Source organism: Pristiophorus japonicus, unplaced genomic scaffold, assembly GCF_044704955.1.
Source record: "Pristiophorus japonicus isolate sPriJap1 unplaced genomic scaffold, sPriJap1.hap1 HAP1_SCAFFOLD_251, whole genome shotgun sequence".
Lineage (NCBI taxonomy): Eukaryota > Metazoa > Chordata > Chondrichthyes > Pristiophoridae > Pristiophorus > Pristiophorus japonicus.
Window position 1 is genome coordinate 157,909 of NW_027252241.1, and position 26,474 is coordinate 184,382.

The window sequence follows — 26,474 nt, forward strand, 5'->3', positions numbered from 1 at the left end:
ATCCCCCTGTGCTCACTGACCTACATTGGCTCCTGGTTAAGCAACGCCTCGATTTTAAAATTCTAATCTTTGGTTTCAAAACTCTCCATGGCCTCGCCCCTCCCTATCTCTGTAAACTCTTACAGACCCACCACCCTCCGAGTTTCTGCACTCCTCCAAATCTGTCCTTGCCCATCCCTGATTTTAATCACCCCACCATTGGTGGCCGTGTCTTCAGCTGCCGAAGCTCTAAGGTCTGGAATTCCCCCCTAAACCTCCACCTCCTCTTGCAAGGTTCTTTTTAAAAACTACCTCTTCAAATCAACCTTTTGGGAATCTGTCCTGATATCTTTCTCTGTGGCTCTGTGTCAAAAATGTTTTCTTATTGATATCGATCGTGTTAAGCGCCGTGAGATGTTTCATTGCATTAAAGGCGCTATATTAATGTATGTTCTGGCTGTTTTCTTGTTGTAACAAATGCTTTGCCGAATGTCTGAGAACAGAATCAAAGTATGAATGTGTGGGTCAGTGTAATAACACCGGCACGGTCTAGTGTAACGGGAACAGGGAACAGACCCTGTCAGCCTTGGCTCAGTGGTAACACTCTCGGCCGAGTGAGGGTTCAATTCCCAATCCAGATTCCGAGCACATCATCTAGGCCCAGACTCCAGGTGTCAGTACAGAGGGAGTGCTGCACTGTCAGAGGTCCGTCTTTCAGGTGAGATACTAAACCGATGCCCTGTCTAGATTTTAAGTTGGATGTAAAAGATCCCACAGCCACGATTCAGAGGAAGAACAGGCGGAGTTCACCCCGGTGTCCTGGGTAATGTGTATCCCTCAACTTACATCACTGAGAACGGATTGTCTTGTCATCATTACATGGCTGTTTGTGGGATCCTGCTGTGCACAAATTGGCTGCTGCATTTCCTACATTACATCTCCCCAAAACCCCCTCACCCCAACCCCTCCTTCACCCCTACTCTCCAACCCCCCCTCACCCCAACCCCTCCTTCACCCCTACTCTCCAACCCTCCATCACCCCCCCATCCCCTCCTTCACCCTACTCTCCAACCCCACCTCACCCCAACCCCTCCTTCACCCCTACTCTCCAACCCCCATCACCCCAACCCCTCCTTCACCCCTACTCTCCAACCCCCCTCACCCCAACCCCTCCTTCACCCCTACTCTCCAACACCCCTCACCCCAACCCCTCCTTCACCCCTACTCTCCAACCCCCCCTCACCCCCCCATCCCCTCCTTCACCCCTACTCTACAACCCCCCTCACCGCAACCCCTCCTTCACCCCTACTCTCCAACCCCCCTCACCCCAACCCCTCCTTCACCCCTACTCTCCAACCCCCCTCACCCCAACCCCTCCTTCACCCCTACTCTCCAACCCCCCTCACCCCAACCCCTCCTTCATCCCTACTCCCCAACTCCTCACCCCAACCCCTCCTTCACCCCAACCCCTTCTTCACCCCTACTCCCAGCCCCTTTTGTGTCTTGAATTGCATTCACTGTAATGGAAACTGACAATTGGAACTGGTCAGTATTTGAAAGATATTTACAACAAATTCGAGATGTTCTGAGAGTCAGTATCTTTCTCTATTCTGTCCACTCGCGGAGTTAGATGACCAACTTTCTCTTGTGAATATCGAGCTGGAGTATTGGGTCGTGATGTATTCACTCGTTCATCCTGTTGCCTCTAAATATTGAGTCTTGTGGTTTCAGACACCAGATAATCAAGCTCAGAACGACAGACTGACTTTTACTGACGTTATTAACAGCACTGCAAACATACAGACAGTATAGTTACCGGATCCGGAGAACAGGGATAATGGAGTGGGTTCCCAGGGCTCCTCTCCCCAGGTGTGTCTAACAAGCTGCGGATACACTGGCGATATTTATACTGAACTTGTTTGCGACATTCCAGATCTGACGCTGCTCAAACCATAACCACAAGGATATCGGTGTATGGTTCTGCCTGTGACCACAGGGCTGTGTCACTGTCACACACAGATACCGTTTCCTTGTTTCACATCTCCATACAAACACCATCACTTCACACATCCCCTTTCTACACAATTACAGCAGACATGAGCAAGGACATGAGCCACATTAAACTACACAAACATTTCATAATAGCAAAAGTTAAACTGGGATAAATGTTCAGTTATTTTCTGTTCAGGCAAAATGCAGAACAATCCAGCAGCTCACCAGCACCTTTACAGCGTCTCATCGGCCGACAGGCTTTCATTAAGTACATTTACTGAGTGCATTTTAATTTAAAACCAGGTTTGTAGGCGTGATGCTCCATTCACACATCGAAGGTGAGAGAGATGCTGTGGGGCACACGCTAAGTCCAGTATCTGAAAGTGATTAACAGACTGGGTTTTGTGTTTAGTGATCCCGGGTGTGTTGCAGACACCTTCCCTTGATACCAAAGCTCGGAGAGGGACTCTGGAAGGTATGGGGAACTGGCACTTGTCCCTGAGAGTAACCGAAGGTATGAGAACTGAAATAATCCAGAGTTAGAAAGGAGAAAAGGTCCCAAAATTGAACAGTCGGTAACAGGACATCAATTAGAAACAAATACTCAACTGTGCGTTTGAAACAAAGCTGACCTGTTTTTTTTATTTGTTCATGGGACGTGGGATATGGGTGTCACTGGCAAGGCCAGCTCTGGGCCAATAGGAAGAGCGAGGGGCGGGGCTGGAGGACTGAGCGAGCAGTTGGTCCTCCAACCAATCGGAGTGAGCGAGGGGCGGGGCTTGCGCCCCCCCCCCCCCCAGTGGACGGGGCTGGGCCCGGATCTCCCGCACTGAGCATGCATGGGCTGCGGCGGCCACAGTTGGTGGAACCCGGATGATTTCGGACAGGAGACAGTCGACTGTCGGTGCGGGGCAGGAATTGGAGCCACGAGTGGGCGGGTGAACGTCAAACACCTGCTGTGGGCCCCAGGCCACAATCACAGCCCAGAGACCCCGGGTTTGCCTCGTGGTGACAGGCCCGGGTCAGCGGAGTCACTGGCCGACATCTTGGACGGGTTAGAACATCAGAACATCAGAAATAGGAGCAACAGTGGGCCATCCGGCCCCTCGAGCCTGCTCCGCCATTTAACACCATCATGGCTGATCCAATCATGGACTCAGTTCCACTTCCCTGTCCGCTCCCCATAATCCCTTATCCCCTTATCATTTAAGAAACTGTCTATTTCGTTCTTAAATGTATTCAATGTCCCAGCTTCCACAGCTCTCTGAGGCAGTGAATTCCACAGATTTACAACCCTGAGAGAGATTCCTTCTCATCTCAGTTTTAAATGGGCTGCCCCTTATTCTAAGATTATGTCCCCTAGTTCTACTCTCCCCCATCAGTGGAAACATCCTCTCTGCATCCACCTTGTCAAGCCCCCTCATAATCTTATGCGTTTCGATAACATCTCTCATTCTTCTGAATTCCAATGAGTAGAGGCCCAACCTACTCAACCTTTCCTCATAAGTCAACCCCCTCGTCCCTGGAATCAACCGAGTGAACCTTCTCTGAACTGCCCCCAAAGCAAGTATATCCTTTCGTAAATATGGAAACCAAAACTGCACGCAGTGTTCCAGGTGTGGCCTCACCGATTCATTATATAGCTGCAGCAAGACTTCCCTGCTTTTATACTCCATCCCCTTTGCAATAAATGCCAAGATACCATTGGCTTTCCTGACCACTTGCTGTACGTGCATACTATCCTTATTTCATGCACAAGTACCTCCAGATCCCGTTGTACTGTGGCACTTTGCAATCTTTCTCCATTTAAATAATAACTTGCTCTTCGATTGTTTTCTGCCAAAGTCCAGGAGCTCACACTTTCCAACATTATACACCATCTGACAAATGTTTGCTCACTCACTGAGCCTGTCTATGTCCTTTTGCAGATTGTGTGTGTCCTCCTCACACATTGCTTTTCCTCCGATCTTTGTATCATCAGCAAACTTGGCAACGTTACACTCGGTCCCTTCTTCCAAGTCGTTAATATAGATTCTAAATAGTTGGGGTCCCAGCACTGATCCCTGCGGCACCCCATTAATTACTGGTTGCCAACCAGAGATTGAACCATTTATTCCGACTCTCGATTTTCTGTTCGTTAGCCAATCCTCCATCCATGCTAAATTATTACCCCCAACCCCGTGAACTTTTATCTTGTGCAGTAACCTTTTACGTGGCACATTGTCAAATGCCTTCTGGAAATTCAAATAAACCACATCCATTGGTTCACCTTTATCCATCCTGTTTGTTACATCCTCAAAGAACTCCAGCAAATTTGTCAAACATGACTTCCCTTCATAAATCCATGCTGACTCTGCCTGACCGAATTTTGCTTTTCCAAATGTCCTACAACTGCTCTTTTAATAATAGACTCCAACATTTTCCCAACCACAGATGTTAGACTAACTGGTCTGTAGTTTCCTGCTTTTTGTCTGCCACCTTTTTTAAAAAGGGGTGTTACATTTGCAATTTTCCAATCTGCTGGGACCTCCCCAGAATCCAGGGAATTTTGGTAAATTACAACAATGCATCCACAATCCCCGCCGCTACTTCTCTTAAGACCCGAGGATGTAATCCATCAGGTCCAGGGGATTTATCTGTCTTCAGTCCCATTATCTTACTGAGTACCACCTCCTTAGTGATTGTAATTGTGTTACGTTCTTCCCCCACCCTACAGCCTCTTGACTATCCACTATCGGAATATTGTTAGTTTCCTCTACCCATGTCATTGGTCCCGATGTGGACCACAATCTCCGGCTGTTCACCATCTCCCCCCCAGAATGCCCTGCAGCTGCTCAGTGACATCCTTGACTCTGGCACCAGGGAGGCAACATACCATCCTGGAGTCACGTCTGTGGCCGCAGAAACAACTGTCTGTTCCTCTGACTATTGAATCCCCTACCACTATAGATCTTCCATTCTTCTTCCTCCCCCCCGTGCAGCTGAGACACCCGTGGTGCCGTGGATTTGGCTCTGGCTGCACTCCCCAGAGCCACCATCGCCCTCACCGGTACTCAGAACAGAGAACCGGTTGGAGAGCGAGATGGACTCAGGGGAACTCCTGCACTACCTGCCTAGTCCTCCACTTCTGTCCAGGGGTCACCCAATCTCTCTCTGCCTGCACATTCTTAAGCTGCAGGGTGACCACCTCTAGAAACGTGAGATCCCCGTAGCTCTCAGTCTCATGGGTGCACCGCAGTGACTCCAGCCGCTGCTCAAGCTCCAAAACGCGGAGCTGGAGTTGGTGCAGCTGGAGACACCTCCTGCACATGTGGTCGTCCCGGCTGTGCGAAGCTTCCAGGATTTACCACATGCCAAGGATGTGTTATCCACGGGACTGAGCTGTCCTGTCATCCCTCTAGTTACACTCGCAACTATCAAGTAGAACTAAACTCTAAACCTTAGAGAAATACACCCAGCAACTACTCAGCAATCCGCTGATTTAATTAACTGGCTCTCCTTAGATAATAAAGTTCACATATATTTACTGGCAGATCCGACTTCCAACAATGCCAAAGGTTTCCTATTGAAAAGCAAAAGAAAAAGATTTACCAATCCACCAGCCAATCACTGACCCGCTGGGCTGTGACCCTGCACCAGCTGGTTCCTCCGGAACTCTTCCCCCCCCCACCCCATCCCAGACCGCCCCTCCTCCCTTCTCCCCCCCCGGACCGCCCCTCCTCCCCTCTCCCCCCCCCATAGACGACCCCTCCTCCCCTCTCCCCCGACGGCCCCTCTCCCCCCCAGACAGCCCCCCCCTCCCCCAAATGGCCCCGACTTAATGAAAGCCTGTCGGCCGATGAGATGCTATTAAGGTGCCGGTGAGCTGCTGGATTGTTCTGCATTTTGCCTGAATAGAAAATAACTGAACATTTATCCCAGTTTAACCTTTGCTGTTACGAAATTTTGTATAGTTTAATGTGGCTCATGTCCTTGCTCATGGCGGCTGTAATTGTGTAGAAAGGGGATGTGTGAAGTGATGGTGTTTGTATGGAGATGTGAAACAAGGAAACGGTATCTGTGTGTGGCAGTGACACAGCCCTGTGGTCACAGGCAGAACCATGCACCGATATCCTTGTGGTTATGGTTTGAGCAGCGTCAGATCAGGAATTTCGCAAACCAGTTCAGTATAAATATCGCCAGTGTATCCGCAGCTTGTCAGACACACCTGGGGAGAGGAGCCCTGGGAACCCACTCCATTATCCCTGTTCTCCGGATCCGGTAACTATACTGTCTGTATGTTTGCATTGCTGTTAATAACGTCAGTAAAAGTCAGTCTGGTGTTCTGAGCTTGATTATCTGGTGTCTGAAACCACAAGACTCAATATTTAGAGTCAACAGGATGAACTAGTGAATACATCACGACCCAATACTCCAGCTCTATATTCACAGGAGAAAGTTGGTCATCTAACTCCTCGAGTGGGCAAAATAGAGAACGATACTGACTCTCAGAACATCTCGAATCTGTTGTAAATATCGTTCAAATACTGACCGGTTCCAATTGTCAGTTTCCATGACAGTGAAGGCAATTCAAGACACGAAGGGGCGAGGGGGGGGGGATGTAATGTGGGAAATGCAGCAGCCAATTTGTGCACAGCAGGATCCCACAAACAGCCATGTAATGATGACAAGACAATCCGTTCTCAGTGATGTAAGTTGAGGGATACACATTACCCAGGACACTAGGGTGAACTCCGCCTGTTCTTCCTCTGAATCATGGCTGTGGGATCTTTTACATCCAACTTAAAATCTCGACAGGGCATCGGTTTAATGTCTCATCTGAAAGACGGCACCTCTGACAGTGCAGCACTCCCTCTGTACTGACACCTGGAGTCTGGGCCTAGATGATTTGCTCGGGCTCTGGATTGGGAATTGAACCCTCACTCGGCCGAGAGTGCTACCACTGAGCCAAGGCTGACAGGGTCTGTTCCCTGTTCCCGTTACACTAGACCGTACCGGTGTTATTACACTGACCCACACATTCATACTGCAGTGGGCCTTGACTCTGTTATCAGACACTCGGCAAAGCATTTGTTACAACAAGAAAACAACCAGAACTTACATTAATATAGCGCCTTTAATGCAATGAAACATCTCACGGTGCTTAACACGATCGATATCAATAAGAAAACATTTTTGACACAGAGCCACAGAGAAAGATATCAGGACAGATTCCCAAAAGGTTGATTGAAGAGGTAGTTTTTAAAAAAGAACCTTGAAAGAGGAGGTGGAGGTTTAGGGGGGAATTCCAGAGCTTAGAGCTTCGGCAGCTGAAGACACGGCCACCAATGGTGGAGCGATTAAAATCAGGGATGGGCAAGGACAGATTTGGAGGAGTGCAGAAACTCGGAGGGTGGTGGGGCTGTAAGAGTTTACAGAGATAGGGAGGGGCGAGGCCATGGAGAGTTTTGAAACCAAAGATTAGAATTTTAAAATCGAGGCGTTGCTTAACCGGGAGCCAATGTAGGTCAGTGAGCACAGGGGGATGGGTGAATGAGGTTATAGCAATAGGCCCTGACTTGCACACACTATTAGAGGAGACCCAATCTTTGTTTTGTTGCACTAGACACTGCCTGTGTGACCATCACACTCGATCCAGCATTGTGTTCAGTATTACACGAGAGTCTGCCTCTGTTATTATTGGATCAAACACTGTCTTTGTTACTCTCACAGTGGGCCATGCATTTGCTGTTATTACTCCAGACCCTGTCTCTGGAATTGTTACACTAGACCTGAAAATAACCTGCCCCTGTAGTTCCAGTTCTAGTGCACACCTCTATTATTATAACTGTAGATTGTGTCTCTGTTGTATTCTATAGAGTATGTTTCTGGTATTGTTAAAGTGTTAAAGGCTTCTGTTAGAGGGCATAGTGTCACACTTTGTTATTATTGCAAAAACGCTGTTTCAATTATTAAATACTTGTTTACAGTGTAAAACTAGGCCGTGTCTCTGTTTGTTACACGCCGGACCCTGTCTCTGTTTGTATTACGGCGGACGCTGTCTCCGTTTGTATTACGCCAGACCCTGTCTCCGTTTGTATTACGCCGGACCCTGCCTCCGTTTGTATTACGCCGGACCCTGTCTCCGTTTGTATTACGCCGGACCCTGTCTCCGTTTGTATTACGCCGGACCCTGTCTCCGTTTGTATTACGCCGGACCCTGGGTCTTTTGTGCTGCCCAATAGCGTGAGCCCAGGCTGGCCCAATAGCGTGAGCCCAGGCTGGCCCAATAGCGTGTGCCCGGGCTGGAACCGGGGGTGCAAACACTGGGCCTGCAGGCCTGGGACCGAGCCCGGGTGTGTGTGTAACGGACCGAGCCCGGGTGTGTGTGTAACGGATGGTGCGGAGTGTTGTCTCTCGAGCCTGGGCCCGCGCTCGGGCTGCGTGACCTCCCGAGATTTATTAACGCAGGGAACTATTTGTTCTGCACTTTTCTGATGGACAGGCGACAAGCCCCGCCCCGTGTCCTGGCCCGCCCCCTCTAAGCCCAAATCATTCCATGCAGGTGGTGCCGAGAAACAGGACTGAGGTAAGGCATATACTGGGACTGGGGCAAGGCATATACTGGGACTGGGGCAAGGCACTTCAGCTGTGGGAGGCATATACTGGCACTGCGGTAAGGCACTTCATCTGGGGGAGTCATGCACTGGGAGTAGGGTAAGGCACTTCAGCTGGGGGAGGCATGCTTGAGCATGGGGTTTGAGAGCTTGAGCAGCAGCGAGTGTCACTGCATCCGCGCGGCTGAGAGCTACGTGGATAGCACCTTTCAGGGGGTCGTCACCTCGCAGCATAAGAGTGTGCAGGCAGAGAGGGAATGGGTGACTGCCCAGACAGACATTGAGGACCAGGCAGGTAGTGCAGGACACCTCTCAGTGCATCTCACTCTCTGTACTGGTGGTTCCTCAGGGAGTACAGCCAGAGCCAAGTCCAAGGCATCATGGGTGGCTCAACTGTAAAGTGGGGGGCAGTGGGAAGAGGAAGGTCAGAGATACAGAGGGGTGTCGGGCTGGAGGAGGTTAGAGAGATAGAGAGGTGTGTAGGTGCTGGAGGAGGTTAGAGGGATAGGGAGGGTTTAAAAGCTGGAAGAGGTTACAGAGGGGGAGGGGTCTAGTGCTGGAGGAGATTACAGAGGGGGAGGATTGTAATGCTAGAGGGGGTTATAGAGATAGGGAGAGGTGTCGGACCTGCAGGAGGTTAGAGATAGGGCGGGGTTAAGGGCTGGAGGAGATTACAGTGAGGGAGGGATGTAGGGGATGGAGGTTACAGAGATAGGGAGGGGTTAAGGGCTGGAGGAGGTTGTCGAGAACAGGATGAGTGTAAGGGCTGGAGGAGGTTAGAGAGAGAGAGATGTTTGTAGGGTCTGGAGGAGATTACAGAGATAGGGAGGGTTGTAGGGCTGCAGCTGGTTACAGAGATAGGGAGGTGTGCAGTACTGGAGGAGATTACAGAGATAGGGAAGGGTGTAGGGGCTGTAGGTTACAGAGATAAGGAAGGATATAGGGGCTGTAGGTTACAGAGAGAGGAAGGGGTGTAGGGGCTGGAGTAGGTTGCAGAGATTGGGAGGGTTGTAGGGGCTCAAGGAGGTTAGAGATAGGAAGGGGTATAGGGCTGGAGGAGGTTACACAGATAGGGAGTGGTATAGGGCTGGAGGAGATTACAGATATAGGGAGAGGTGTAGGGCTCGAGGAGGTTACAGAGAAAGGGAGGGTTGTCGGGCTGGAGGTGGTTACGGAGATAGGGAGGGGTGAAGGGGCTGGAGGAGGTTACAGAGATAGGGAGGTGTGTAGGGGCTGGAGGAGGTTACAGAGATAAGGAGGGGTTTAGGCTGGAGGAGGTTAGAGATAAGGAGGGGTGTAGGGTTGGAGGAGGTTACAGAGATAGGGAGGGGTTTAGGACTGGAGGAGGTTAGAGAGTTCGGGACGGGTGTAGAGACCAGAGGACGTTAGAGATAGGGAGGGTTGCCGGGGCTACGGGAGGTTACAGAGATAGGGAGGGATGTAGGGCTGGAGGATGTTGCAGAGATAGGGAGGGGTGTACGGCTGGAGGATGTTGCAGAGATAGGGAGGGGTGTACGGCTGGAGGAGCTTACAGAGATAGGTAGAGATGAAAGGCTGGAGGTGGTGAGAGATAGGGAGGTGTGCAGGGGCTGGAGGAGGTTTGAGAGATAGGGAGGGGTGCACGGGCTGGAGGAGGTTAGTGAGATAGGGAGGTATGTAGGGGCTGGAGGAAGTTACAGAGATAGCGAGGGGTGTCGGTCTGAAGGAAGTTAGAGATAGGGAGGGGTTTAGGGCTGGAGGAGGTTACAGAGAGAGGGAGGGGTGTAGGCGCTGGAGGGGATTACAGAGAAAGAGAGGGGTGCAAGGACTGGAGGGGATTACAGACAAAGGGAGAGGTGTAGGGTCTGGTGGATGATGGAGATAGTGAGTGGTGTAGGGACTGGAGGTTGCAGAGATATGGAGGGCTGTAGGGGCTGGAGGACATTACAGAGAGAGGGAGGGGTGTATGGCAGGAGGAGGTTAGAGAGATAGCGAAGGGTGTAGCGCCTGGAGGAGATTAAAGAGATAGGGAGGGGTGTATGGGCTGGAGGAGGATATAGAGGGGGAGGCTTGCAGTGCTGGAGGACGTTACAGATAAAGGGAGGGTTGTCGGGGCTGGGGGAGGTTACAGAGATCGGAAGGGTTGTCGGGGCTGGAGGAGGTTACAGATAGGGGAGGGTGTAGGGGTTGGAGGAGACTACAGAGATGGGGAGGGATGTAGGGGCTGAAGGAGGTTCCATAGATATGGAGGTCTGTAGGGATGGAGGAGGTTACAGAGATAGCGATGGTGTTGGGGCTGGAGGTTACAAAGATAGGGAGGGTTGTAGGAACTGGAGGTGGTTACGGAGATAGGGAGGGGTGTTGGGCCTGTATGAGATTAGAGGTAGGGAGGGAATTAGGGCTGCAGTTGCTTACAGAGATAGGGAGGGGTCTAGTGCTGGAGGAGGTTAGAGATCGGGAGCTGTGTAGGTGCTGAAGGTTACAGCGATAGGGACAGGTGTAGGGGCTGGAGGAGGTTAGAGAGATGTGGAGGTGTGTTGCACTGGAGGTGGTTACAGATGGGGAGGGATGTAGGGCTGGAGGAGATTGCAGAGATAGCGAGGGGTGTAGGGTCTGGAGGAAGTTAGAGATAGGGAGGGATGTAGGGTCTGGAGGAGGTTACAGAGATAGGGAGGGGTATAGGTCCGGAGGAGGTTACAGAGATAGGGAGGGGTGTAGGGTCCGGAGGAGGTTACAGAGATAGGGAGGGGTGTAGGGGCTGGAGGAGGTTAGAGATAGGGAGAGGTGTAGGGACTGGAAGAGGTGACAGAAATAGGGATGGATCTAGAGTTGGAGGAGGTTACAGATAGGGAGGGGTGTTGGGGCTGGAGGAGGTTATAGAGATAGGGAGAGATGTCGGGGATGGAGGAGATTAGAGATAGGGAGGGGTGTATGGGCTGGAGAGGTTACAGAAATAGGGAGAGGTATAGGTCTGAAGGAGATTGCAGAGATAAGGAAGGGTCTAGGGGCTCGAGGAGGTTACAGAGATCGGGAGGGGTGCAGCGATTGGAGGAGAGTACAAACATAGGGAGGGGTCTACGGGCTGGAGGAGGTTACAGAGATAGGGAGATATGTAGGTGCTGAAGGAGGTTAGAGATAGGGAGGTATGTAGGTGCTGGAGTAGGTTGGAGAGATACCAAGGTGTGTAATGCTGGAGGAGGTTACAGAGGGGGAGGGTTGTCGTGCTGGAGGAGGTTGCAGACGTAGGGAGGGATGTAGGGGCAGGGGGAGTTTAGAGAGATAGCAAGGGGTGTCGAGCTGGAGGAGGTTACAGAGATACGGAGGTGGATAGGGTTAGAGATATGGAGGGGTGTAGGGGCTGGAGGAGGGTTAGAGAGATAGGGAGGGGTGTCGGGGCTGGAGGAGGTTTAGAGAGATAGGGAGGGGTGTAGGGGCAGGAGGAGGTTTAGAGATATGGAGGGATGTAGGGCAGGAGGAGGTTCGAGAGATTGGAAGGGATGTAGGGCTGGGGCTTTGGGGCTGGAGGAGGTTTAGAGAGATATGAGAGGTGTCGGTGCTGCAGGAGGTTGAGAGAGATATGGAGGGGTGCAGGGCTGGAGGAGCTTACAGAGATAGGGAGGGTTGTAGGGCTGAGGAGGTTACAGAGATAGGGAGGGGTATAGGGTCTGGAGGAGGTTACAGAGATAGGAAGGTGTGTAGGGGCTGGATGGGGTTACAGAGATCGGGAGGTGTGTAGGGGCTGGAGGAGGTTTAGAGAGATATGAGAGGTGTCGTTGCGGGAGGAGTTTACAGAGATCGGGAGGGTTGTAGGGCTAAGGAGGTTTAGAGAGATAGGGAGGGGTGCAGGGCTGGAGGAGATTACAGAGATGGGGAGGGGCTGGAGGAGGTTACAGAGATGGGGAGGGGAGGGGAGATTGAGGGATTTGAACACGAGGCTGAGAATTTTAAATCAGTGCCTCACTGGGGCCGAGGAGGAGGGGGGAGAAGTGCAGGAACACAACCCCCTCACTACCTACTCTGCACTAACCCCCATCATCTGTTAAATCACCGGGAGTTCCAGCGACACTCCTACCACTCTCTCTCGGTATTTATCTACTCACTGCCTCATTCAAAGCATATCTCCCATTGACAATCCATGTGAGTGCCCTCATTGTCCCAGAATTGCTCCCCGTGGACACCGACTGACCTTCCCCGTGCCTCCACCGCCCTCCTCCTGCTCCGTGACGGCCGACAAATTCAGGTTGTGTTCCAGTCAGCAAGCGAAAGATCGGCGGTGGGGTGTATAAATTAAAACACGTGGCAGCCGGAGGAAGGGTCTTGGGGGGGACATGTCCTGCCCACGGGCCGTATGTTTGACACCCCTGAGCTACACTGTCAAGCCCTGTAAGAATTTTCTATGTTTCAATGAGATCACCTCTCATTCTTCCAAACTGTAGAGAATATCGGCCTGGTCTACTCAATTTCTGCTCACTGGACAATCCCCCCATCTCAGGATTCAGTCAGGTGAACCTTCGTTACCATCCTCAATGGTCTGTACATCCTTCCTTAAGTAAGCAGCCAAATTGTACACAATACTCCAGGTGTAGTCTCACCAGGGTCCTATATAATTGCAGTCGGATGTCTAGGAGCAAGTTATTTTTTAAATGGAGAAAGATTACAAAATGCTGCAGTACAGTGGGACCTGGGGTCACTTGTGTATGAAGCACAAAAGGATAGTATGCAGGTACAGCAAGTGATCAGGAAGGCCAATGGTATCTTGGCCTTTATTGCAAAGGGGATGGAGTATAAAAGCAGGGAAGTCTTGCTACAGCTATATAAGGTATAAGTGAGGCCACACCTGGAATACTGCGTGCAGTTTTGGTTTCCGTATTTACGAAAGGATATACTTGTTTTGGAGGCAGTTCAGAGAAGGTTCACTTGGTTGATCCCAGAGATGAGGGGGGTTGACTTATGAGGAAAGGTTGAGTAGTTTGGGCCTCTACTCATTGGAATTCAGAAGAATGAGTGGTGATCTTATCGAAATGTATAAGATTATCGGGGTGCTTGACAAGGTGGATGGAGAGAGGATGTTTCCACTGATGGGGAAGACTCGAACTAGAGGGCATGATCTTAGAATAAGGGCCACCCATTTAAAGCAGAGATAAAGAGGAATTTCTTCTCCGAGGGTTGTAAATCTGTGGAACTCGCTGCCTCAGAGAGCTGTGGAAGCTGGGACATGAAATAAATTTAAGACAGAAATAGACAGTTTCTTAAACGATAAGGAGATAAGGGGTTATGGGGAGTGGGCGGGTAAGTGGAGCTGAGTACATGATCAGATCAGCCATGATCTTATTGAATGGTGGAGCAGGCTCGAGGGGCCGTACGGCCTACTCCTGTTCCTATGTGTTATGCTCTTATGTTTACTCTTATCCTCAAATCCTCTTGTAATAAAGGCCGACATACCATTTGGTTTCTTCATTGCTTCCTGTACCTGCATATTAACTTTCAGTGATTCGTGTACAAGGACACCAAGGTCCCTCTAAACACCAACATTTCCCAATCTCTCACCATTTCAAGTAGCTGTTTCCAGTCCACTTTGGCGAAATCACAGATCAGCTTAGTAAAATTGGCTTTTCCCCAGTTGAGAACTTTTATTGCTGGTCTATCTTTGTCCTTTTCCATAACTACCCTAAATCTAACTGAATTACGATCACTAGCACCAATGCTCTCCCACTGATACCCCTTCCACCTGCCCAGCTTCAGTACCTAATACTTAGTCCAGAACTTCCCCCTCTCTTGTTGGGCTTGCTACGCACTGGCTAAAAAGTTCTGGTTGTTGCTGACCCCTCTGCGAAGGGAAATAGGTCCTTCCTATCCACTCCATCTAGGCCGCTCATAATTTTATACACCTCATTAAAGATCTTGCCTCAGCCTCCTCTGTTCCAAAGAAAAACAAATATTAAGAGGGTTGGTGGGCTGGACGAGGTTACCGAGATAGGGAAGGGTGAGACCCTGGAGAGATTTGAACAAGAGGATGAGTATTTTAAAGGCTGATGCCACCAGCCATCTCGCCCAGCACAGAATGTAACTCACTACCAACAGGAAGGATGTTACTTTAACTGCTAAAGATGCATAATGCGGGGAAATCAATCTCTGTCCCTTGAACTAACAGCGACATGGAAAGAGGGAAATGAATGACCTTGAAACACCTGGTCCACTTGGCACTGAAGTGTCTGAAACTTATAATAGTAACTCATAAATATAAATAAAATACTGACAGATGTTAAAACTGTTTTGTTGACAAAAGAAATCTCGATTTAACTTTTAAAAGGTGAATTGTTTAACAGGGATTCACACAGACTCACCTGATAGGCCGACTCAGGATCCACCCCTCAAGCACCGCGATTGGTTGAAGAACACACTGCTCCCTGGGCCCTCCGGCCTCTGACCTCTCTTCCTGTTGGTTCTCAGAGCAATCAATCACCAGTCGCCAACATTACACTGACAGATTAAGTTGAGGGGCTTGGAGGAAGAAATAAAATGAGGCCGTGAATCTGAGTTAAGAAATAAAATTAGAAAAGCATGATTAAATAAACAAGGAGAGGCAATATAAATTAAAGGGTACAATCCTAAAGGGGGTGCATGAACAGTGAGACCTGCGGGTATATGTGGACAAATCGTTGAAGGTGGCAGGACAGGTTGAGAAAGCAGTTAAAAAAACTGACAGGATCCTGGGCATCATAGAGTACAAAAGCAAGGAGGTTATGATTAACCTTTCGAAAAATTGGTTCGGTCTCAACTGGAGCATTGTGTCTAATTCTGGGCACCACACATTAGGATGTGAAGGCTTGAGAGAGGGTGCAGAAAAGATTGACAAGAATGATTCACGAGATGAGTTACTTCAGTTCCGTGGATTGACTGGAGAAGCTGGGGTTGTTCTCCTTGGAGCAGAGAAGATTGAGAGGAGAATTGATAGAAGTGTTCAAAATCATGAGGGGTCCGGACAGAGTAGATAGAGAGATACTATTCCCATTGGTGGAGGGGTCGAGAACCAGAGGAGACCGATTTAAGGTGAATGGCAAAAGAACCAAAGGTAACATCAAAAAAATCAATTTTATGCAGAATAGTTAGGATCCGGAATACACGGTCTGAAAGGGTGGTGGAGGAAGACTCAATCACAGCGTTCAAAAAAAAAAGTTGGATAAGTATCTCAAAAACAACATTTGCAGGGCCGGGGGAAAGGGAGGGGAGTAGGCATGGGTTCGATGGGCCGAATGGCCTTCCGTGCTGTAACCATTCTCTGATTGTGTGAGCAGAACCATCTGTTCCCTGACTCAATCTAAAGCCTTCCTGATTGTGAGCAGCTCTGTTAAACCTGCCCTGCACCTTCACTGCTCCAAGGAGAACCACCCCAGATGCTGCAGCCATCATCTTATTGAATGGCGGCAGGCTCGAGGGGCCAAAGGGCCGACTCATCTCCTATTTCTGATGTTCTCGTGTGTTCATGTCACTGGTCCCCATCCTGCATCTGCTCCCTGCAGTAAGATGGCCGCCACGCATGCTCCCTGCCCTGCAGCGGGACAATGGAAAGTATTGTGACATCGAGGAAGCACCGCCCCTGTTGCTCCCTGCTCCCCGTGGCGGGCGGACCCCTGCTGCCCAAAGATGGCTGCTAAACACCCGGCAATCCCCGACAATAACCAAGGCCTGTCCCTGCCCGAAGATGCCCCACAGCTGCCACCCGCCGACAAATCTCACTGCCAGCGTGAGTCTGTGAGTCCTCAGGGAGGCTGGGCGCACTGCCCGGGCTGCTCATCCATCCTCCGCGGGGGAGGCAAATCGTCGTTCGTCCACGGCTGTTCTCCCACAATAGGCTGGCTCCACGCCTGCGCACAACTCCGCCTCGCCTCACCTGGGCCCCGAGCTCAACGGCTGCGAGCGGAGCCCACCATCAAACCCCCCAACCGCCCGCCCGCAACACTCAGCCCACAGCCAATAGCGAGGGGGTGCGGGGCACCAGCTCACCCAGCGCGCTGCTCCGCACCAATCAGTGGCAGGGCTGCGGCACCCTGAAGGTGCTGACTCTGGCTGGGTTCAGTTCTACACTCACTGGTTCCCCTCCCCTGAAGGTACTGACTCTGGCTGGGTTCAGTTCTGCACTCACTGGTTCCCCTCCCCTTAAGGTACTGACTCTGGCTGGGTTCAGTTCTACACTCACTGGTTCCCCTCCCCTGAAGGTGCTGACTCTGGCTGGGTTCAGTTCTACACTCACTGGTTCCCCTCCCCTGAAGGTACTGACTCTGGCTGGGTTCAGTTCTACACTCACTGGTTCCCCTCCCCTGAAGGTACTGACTCTGGCTGGGTTCAGTTCTACACTCACTGGTTCCCCTCCCCTGAAGGTACTGACTCTGGCTGGGTTCAGTTCTACACTCACTGGTTCCCCTCCCCTGAAGGTACTGACTCTGGCTGGGTTCAGTTCCAGACACTGACATCACTCAATTTGTACCTGCACAAAGATGGCCGCGCATGCGCTGTGCTACTCACTGAATCTGCCTTCCTGCTCAAATATGGCCGCCGTTAGCCTGCGCCTGTGACCGGGAGAAAGCCCCGAAGCTCCAACCACCGATATTCCGGTTATTATTCCGTGCTTGTGGCGGGCACGAGTTGTTTATGAAGCCTCCCCCGCTCCCCGCTGGTCCCTTACCCCGCTCCGTCCCGCTGAAAAAGAGAATCCTGAGGAGCCTGTCCAAAACATGGCTTTTCCGCCATTACTTGCACCGCGCATGCTCCAAACACAGCTCCTGCATTCTGGGTGCGGGGCATGCTGGGTAGATAAGACCATGACAAACAGGAGCAGGAGTGGGCCAGATACTGCAAGCGTTATATACAGAGTGAAGCTCCCTCTGTACTGTCCTAAACAATCCCAGGGCAGGTACAGCACGGGTTAGTTACAATTTAAAGCTTGCTGTCCGTTGACTTTCATCAAACACTCCCAGGGCAGGTACAGCAGATGTTAAATACTCAGTAAGGGTTCCTGCACACTGTCCCACCAGGTATTCCCAGGGCATGTACAGCACGGGTTAGATACAGAACAAAGCTCCCTCTGCACTGTCCCAAGAAACAATCCCAGGGCAGGTACAGCGCAACTATTTTGTTGTTAATCTGTAAATCAAATGCCGCTGATTAAAGGGAGGAGGGCACGATATCCAACAAAATAAACGAATTAAACTTTGGATGGTAAACTTAAATCAAATTAAAATTTGGTTGCTCGAGGTGACGATGCACTCCAGTCCCTCCAGTGCCAACCTCTTACAGAAGGCCGCAAGCGTACCGGTAGCAGGTAGAGCAGGGGTTAGAGACAGAGTGAAGCTCCCTCGACACTGTCCCTTCAAACACTCCCAGGGCAAGTACAGCATAATTTAAATGCAGGGTAAACGTCTTTCAAAACAGCCAATCCAAAAATTAACAGGACAAGCACAACACAGGTTAGGTACACATTATCATCATCATAGGCAGTCGCTCGAAATCAAGGAAGACTTGCTTACACTCTGAAGGTGAGTTCTTAGGTGACTAAACATTCCAATACGGGAATTACAGTCTCTGTCACAGGTGAGACAGCCGGTCATTGAAGGAAAGGGTGGGTGGGACAGGATTGCCGCATGCTCCTACGCTTGGTTTCTGCATGCTCTCAGTGATGAGACTCGAGGTGCTCAGCACCCTCCCGGATGCACTTCCTCCACTTAGGGCAGAATTTAGCCAAGGACTCCTAGGTATCAGTGGGGATGCTGCATTTTTATCAAGGAGGCTTTGAAGGTGTCCTTGAAATGTTTCCTCTGATCACCTTGGGCTCGCTTGCCATGTAGGAGTTCTGAGCAGAACGCTTGCTTTGGCAGTCTTGTGTCAGCCATGTGAACAATGTGGCGAGCCAGGGTATCTCTGGAGTTGGAGCACGCCGTGTCCACAAGAGATGGCCACTGCAGAGACTGGAGTGCATCATTTCAAGAGAGAACAGAATTTTAATTTTAATTAATTTGATTTGATTTGACAAAGGTTCCCTTTATGTTGAATTATTAAGTTGTGTTTTTGGTGCACTCAAAAAAAAAACAAGGGGGCACTTTAATGAAAGTTTCTGGAGTGTGACACCCCCCCCTTTTAATCAGGGGGCACTTGATCATTGTTCGACTTAAAATAGTTGTGAACAATGTGGCCCACCCAATGCAGCTGGTCGAGTGTGGTCAGTGCTTTGATTCTGAGTATGTTGGCCTGATCGAGGAAACACCGGAAATGGTTGATGAGAATGACCAGGAGATCCAAGAGCTAATAAATCGCAAGCGCAGGGCATTTCTGAACCTAAAACAACAACACAACTCAGGACCAGCAAAGCAGCATTACAGGTGGCTTCAGGCCGAGATCCAAGAAAAAACCTGTGACCTAAAGCATAGATGGTGGGTGGAGAAATCACAGGAGGTTCAGCAGCTGGCTGACAGCCATGATATGTGAGGATCCTTCACAGCAGTCAACGCCACCTACAGCCCAACCACCCAAGGCACGACCCCACTGTTGGCCAAGAATGGGGAAACACTCATCAAGGACACCGAGGCAACCAGGACCCGCTGGAAGGAACACTTCGAAGATCTCCGTAACCGACACACTGCCTTTGACTCGAGTGTCCTCGACTCCAACGCACAGCATGCTACCCACTACCATCTCATCAAAACCCCAGCCCTGTATGAGGTGGAAAAGGCCATCTGCCAGCTCAAAACCAACAAGGCAATAGGAGTGGATGAAATCCTCACTGAGGCACTAAACTATGGCGGAGAGGCACTATTGGCACAAATGCATGACCTCATCTCTCTCATCTGGAAGAAGGAGGGCATGCCTGGAGATCTCAGAGATGCAGTAATCGTGACCATCTTTAACTAGGGGACAAGTCCGACTGCGGCAATTACAGATGAATCGCCCTGGGAAAGCCATCGCTAGAATCCTCCTCAACCATCTTCTCCCTGTGGCTGAGGAGCTCCTCCCGGAGTCACAGTGTGGTTTCCATCCTCTGCGGAGTATAACGGACATGAGTAGGTACACAGTAAGGATCTCAATACACTCTCCCACCAGACACTTGCAGGGAAGATACAGCATGGGTCAGATACAGAGTAAAGCTCCCTCGACACTGTCCCATCAAATATTCCCAGGGCAAGTACAACATGGCTTAAATAGAGAGTAAAGCTCCCTCTATACTTTTCCATCAGACGTTCCCAGGGCAAGTACAGCACAGGTTAGACAGAGACTGCATCTCCCTCTGACTTGGCCAGCCATTCCAGGGCAGATACAGCATCAGTTCGATATCGAGAAAATCTCCCTCTATACTATTCTGCTGGACATTCCCAGGGCAGGTACAGCACGGGTTAGATACAGAGTAAAGCTCCCCTTACACTGTCCCATCAACCATTCCCAGGGCAGGTACCACCAAGCTCATGGTCTACAGGGCTGTAGTAATACTCGCCCTCCTGTATGGCTCATAGGAATGGACTATGTACAGTAGACACCTCAAGTCGCTGAAGATATATGACCAATGATGTCTCCGCTAGATCCTACAAATCCCCTGGGAGGACTGGCACAGCAACATCAGCGTCCTTGTCCAGGCTAATGTCCCCAGCATTGAAGCACTGACCACACTTGATCAGCTCCGCTGGGCAGGCCACATAGTTCGTATGCCAGACACGAGACTCCCAAAGCAAGTGCCCTATGTGGAGCGCCGTCACAGCAAATGAGCCAAAGGTGGGCAGCGGAAACATTACAAGGACACCCTCAAAGCCTCCCTGATAAAGAGCGACGTCACCACTGACACCTGGGAGTCCCTGACCAAAGACTGCCCTAAGTGGAGACAGTGAATCCGGGAGGGCGCTGAGCACTTCGAGTCTCAATGCCGAGAGCATGCAGAAATCAAGCGCAGGCAGTCGAAGGAGCATATGGCAAAGCAGTCCCACCCACCCCTTCTCTCAATGACTATCTGTCCCACCTGTAACAGAGTCTGTGGCTCTCATATTGGACTGGTCAGCCACCAAATAACTCACTTCAGGAGTGGAAGCAAGTCTTCCTTCTATTTTTCCTCGATTCCGAGGGACTGCCTATGATGATGATGATGACAACACAGGTTAAATGCAGAGTAAAGCTCCCTCTACACTGTCTCACCAGACATTCCCAGGTCGGTACAGCGTGGGTTATTAAAGGTTAAATCTCACTCTAGCCTGCCCCAAACACTCCCAGGGTAGGTACAGCATAGGTTAGATACAGCGTTAATCTCCCTCTACGCTGTCCGATCAAACATTCGCACAACAGACACAGCACGGGTTAGTCAGAGAGCAAAGCTCTCCATATACTGATCCATCAAACACTCCCATCGCAGGTACAGCACGAGTTAGATACTGAGTAAAGCTCAATCTACACTGTCCCATCAAACAGACCCAGGGCAGGAACAACACAGGTTAGATACAGAGTAAAGCTCACTCTACACTGTCCCATCAAACACTACGAGGGAAGATACAGCGTGGATTAGATAAGAGAGAAAAGCTTGCTCTACACTATCCCATCAAAAAATGCCAGAGAAGGTACAGCATGGGTTCGACAGAAAGGTTTAGGCTGGGTTTTCCAGAACTTGGGACCTGGGCAACAGAAGGCACCGTCACCAATTATAATCAGGGATGCTCAGGAAGACAGATATCTCATGGGTGGGGGACAGGATGGTGGTTGTGGGGCTGGAGGAATATACAGAGCTAGGGAGGGATGACGCCATGGAGTGGTTTAAATATATTAGAATTTTTAAATCAAGGCGTTGCTTAACTAGAAGCCAATGTAGGTCAGTGAGGACAGGGGTGATGGGTGAGCTGGACTTGGTGCGAGTTAGGGCATGGGCAGCCGAATTTTTGATTAACTCTAGTTTATCGAGAGTCGAATGTGGGAGGAGTGCGTTGGAATAGTCAAGTCCAGAAGTAACAAAAGCATGGATGAGGGCTTCAGCAGTGGATGAGCTGAGGCAAGAGCGGAGACGGATGATGTTACAGAGATGGAAATAGGCAGTCTTAATTATGCCGTGGATATCTGGTTAAAGAACCTATTTCAGGGTTCAGTATGACACCAAAGTTGCAAACAGTCTGGTTCAGGCTCAGACAGAAGTTGGGGAGAGGGACAGAGTCTGTGGCTAGAGAACGGAGTTTGTGGCAATGACAATCCTAAATATCAGTATATTTGACAGGCTATTACGTGCAAAATGTGTGGATGAGTTTGTAAAATTCAATCGGTTACAAAAACGGGTTACAGAAAGTAACAGATTTCGAACCTTATGCAAGATGGTTCAATAAAGGGGTGGTTCAAAGGATTTCAGTTGAGTTTAAACTGACACACTGCAGTTAAGTCTACTACAACTACAACTCGTACTCAAATGGAACAAGTTTGGGGTTTGATAGAAGGCGAACTAGGTGAGAAATGACATAAGTTAGATTAAGAAAAAGCACTAAAATGGAACAGTCAGTAACAGAACATCAATTAGTCTCCTCTGATCATGGAGGAATCAAATATTCGACACACTGTGTTTGAAACAAAGATAATTTATTCAACATTTATACACAATATTAATCTCCAGCTCAGGTATAGGGGTTATTAAGATCATCAGAAACAAAGTAGAGCTGCCGGAGTGAACATGTTTCAGTGCCCAATGCAATCACAGTAATTCCTGTTCTATTTACAAATGCAGCCTTTCTCCTCAGCCCATTCAAAACTGAGATAAGGAGAAATGTCTTCTCTCAGAGGGTGTAAATCTGTGGAATTCTCTGCCCCAGAGAGCAGTGGAGGCTGGGTCATTGAATATATTTAAGGCGGAGATAGCCAGATTTTTGAGCGATAATGGAGTATAGGGTTCTGGGGAGCGGGCAGAGAAGTGGAGCTGAGTCTATGATCAGACCAGCCATGATCTTATTGAATGGGGAGCAGGCTCGGGGGTCCGGGTGGCCCACTCCTGCTCCAATTTCTCATGGTCTTATGTACCCAGCATGCCCCGCGCGGAAGAATGAGCCGCATCCAGACTAGAGGAGCTCAGTGCGCAGGCGCGGATCTTGGATGTGTTTGGAGCATGCGTGGTGCGTGTAATAGCGGAGGAGACACGGTTTGGACAGGCTCCTCAGAAGTCTCCTTTTCACCGCGACGGTGTGGAATAATGGACCAGCGGGGAGCCGGGGAGGCTTCATAAACATCCGGTGCCCGCCGCAAGCCCGGAATAATAACCAGAATATCGGGGGTTGCAGCTTCGGGGTTTTTCCCGGTCACAGGCCCAGACTAACGGCTGCCATCTTCGTATAGGAAGGCAGGTTCATCGCTCAGCCATCTTGGTTCAGTGAGTAGCCTAGCGCATGCGCTGCTAACTTGGTGTCGGAACCAAGTGAATGATGTAAATGTCTGTAACTGCACCCAACCAGAGTCAGTACCTTCAGGGGAGGAGAACCAGTGAGTGTGGAACTGAACCCAGCCAGAGTCAGCACCTTCAGGGGAGGGGAACCAGTGAGTGTAGATGTGAACCCAGCCAGAGTCAGCACCTTCAGGGGAGGGGAACCAGTGAGTGTAGAACTGAACCCAGCCAGTCAGCACCCTCTGGTAATGAGAGGGAGGGGAACAAGTGAGTGCAGAACTGAACCCAGCCAGGGTCAGCACCATCAGCGGAGGTGAGCTCGGGGAACCAGTGAGTGTCGAACTGAACCCAGACAGAACCAGCGTCTTCAGGGGAGGAGAGGCGAACCAGTGAGTGTGGAACTGTTCCCAGCCACAGTCAGCATCTTGAGGGAAGTGAAGAGAACCAGTGAGTGCAAAACTGAACCCAGCCAGAGGCAGCACCTTCAGGGAAGGAGATGGAGGGGAGCCAGTGAGTGTCGAACTGAACGCAGCCAGAATTGGTGGTGAAAATTGGGAGTGGAGGGAAAACAGTCTATAACATAAGAACATAAGAAATAGGAGCAGGAATAGGCCATTTGGCCCCTCGAGCCTGCTCCCCATTCAATAAGATCATGGCTGATCTGATCATGGACTCGGCTCCACTTCCCTGCCCGCTCTCCATAACCCTTTACTCTCTTATCGTTCAAAAATGTGTCTATCTCCACCTTTAATTATTCAATGACTCAGCTTGCACAGCTCTTTGGGGCAGAGAATTCCAGGGATTTGCCACCCTCAGAGAGGAAATTCCTCCTCATCTCACTTTTAAATAGGCGGCTCCTTATTCTGAGACTATGTCCCCCTAGTTTTAGTTTCCCCTATGAGTGGAAATATCCTCTCTGCATCCATCTTGGCGAGCCCCCTCATTATCATTAAGTTTCAAGAAGATAACCTCTCATTTCTTCGAAACTCCAATGTGTATAGGCCCAACCTACTCAACCTATCCTCAGAAGTCAACCCCCCATCTCCGGAATCAACCTCGTGAACCTTCTCTGAACAGCCTTCAATGCAAGTATATCCTTCCTTCAATACGGAGACCAAAACTGTACACAGTACTCCAGGTGTGGCCTCACCAATACTCTTTACAGTTGCAGCAGGACTTCTCTGCTTTTATACTCTATCCCCCTTGCAATGCAGGCCAACATTCCATTTGCCTTCCTGATTACTTGCCGTACCTGCATACTAACTTTTTGTGTTTCATGCACAAGGCCCCCAAGTCTCTCTGTAATGCAGCTCTTTGCAATTTTTCTCCATTTAAATTATAATTTGCTTTTCTGTTATTTCTGCCAAAGTGGATAACTTCACATTTTCCCACATTATACTCCATCTGCCAAATGTTTGCCCTCTCACTTAACCTGTCTATATCCCTTTGCAGATTTTTTGTGTCCTCCGCACAATTTTTGTAACAACAGCAAACTCGGTCCCTTCAGCCAATTCATTAATATGGATTGTAATTAGTTGAAGACCCAGCACAGATCCCTGTAGCACCCCTCTAGTCATGTTTGCCAACTGGAAAATTACCATTTATCCCGACCCTCTGTTTTCTGTTGGTTTGCCAATCCTCTATCCACGTTAATACATAACCTCCAACCCTGTGAGCTTTTATCTTGTGCAGTAACCTCTTATGTGGCACCTTATCGAATGCCTTCTGGAAATCCAAATACACCATACCCACTGCTTCCCCCTAATCCACCTTGCTTGTTACATCCTCAAAGTACTCCAGCGAATTTGTCAAAAATGATTTCCCTTTCATAAAACCATGTTGAATCTGCTTGATTGAATCATGCTTTTCCAAATGTCCTGCTACTGCTTCCTTAATAATCGACTCCAGCATTTTCCCAATGACAGATGTTAGACTAACTGGTCTCAATTGTCCTGCTTTTTGTCTGCCTCCTTTTTCAAATAGGCACGTTACATTGGCGGCTTTCCAATCTGTTGGGACCGCCCTAGAATCCAGAGAATTTTGGTAGATTACAACCAATGCATTCACTATCTCTGCAGCCACTTCTCTTAAGATCCTTGGATGCAAGCCATCAGGTCCAGGGGACTTGTCTGCCTTTGGTCCTATTATTTTACCTAGTACTACGTCATTAGTGATCGTGATTGTATTGCGTTCCTCCCTATCTCTCGCCTCTCGCTTATTCACTGCTGGGATGTTTTTAGTGTCTTCTACCATGAAGGACTCTTACTATCTGTTTTTATATTTTGTGCTAGTTTTCTTTCATAATCTATCTTCCCTCTCAATCATGTCTGCCACTGCTCATCAACCGTCCCATTCTTTAATCTATTTTCCCAGTCCGCTTTGGCCAACTCTGCCCTCATACCATTGTAGTCTCCTTTATTTCAGCTTGGGACCCTGGTTTGAGAACCAACTTTCTCACCAACCATTTTAGTACGAGATCATTTATTAATCCTGTCTCATTACACAGTACTAGATCTAAGATAGCCTGCTCCCTGGTTGGTTCCACAACATACTGTTCAAGGAAACTATCCCAGCTACACTCTATGAACTCCTCCTCAAGGCTACCCTGGCCAATTTGCTTTGTCCAATTAATATGAAGTTTAAAATCACCCATAAATATTGCCGTTCCTTTATTACAAGCCTCCATTATTTCTTGATTTATACTCCATCCAACAGTGTAGCTACTGTTAGGGGCCTATAGACTCTGCCCACCAGTGACTTTCCCTTTATTATTCCCCAACTCCACCCAAACTGATTCAATATCTTGATCCTCTGAGCAAATATCGTTTCTCACTAACGCACTGATCTAATTCTTTATTAACAGAGCTACCCCACCTCCTTTTCATTTCTGTCTGTCCTTCCGAATTGTCAAATACCCCTGAATATTTAGTTTCCAGTCCTGGTCACCTTGCAACCACGTCTCAGTAATGGCTATCAGATCGTACCCATTTGTATCTATTTGTGCAGTCAACTCATCTATTTTGTTACAAATGTTATGTGCATTTAGACAAAGAGCTTTAAATTTGTTATTTTTACCTGTTTTTCCTGCTTTTTTCCTCTGTCCAACAGCACTGACAAACCCCCCCCCCGGACGAGGATATTGGTCCCGGCTCTGTTGAAGTGCAACCCGTCCGGTTTGTGCAGGTCCCACCTCCCTCCAGAAGCGGTCCCAATGCATCAGGAATCTGGAGCCCTCACTCCTGCACCACCTCTCCAGCCAGGCATTCATCTGCTCTATCCTCCTATTTCTGTACTCACTAGTTCATGGCGCCAGGAGTCATTCTAAATATTACCCTAGACCATGTCACTGTTTATAATTACACATGACCCAGTCTCGGTTTATATTACATTCGACCCTACATCTGTTTATATTACACTAGACCCTGTCCCTGTTTATACTACACTTGACAGTATCCCTGTTTATAAATAGAAGTATAGAGTACAAACGCATGGATATTATGATGAACCTGTACAAAACACTGGTTCGGCCTCAACTGGAGTATTATGCCCAATTG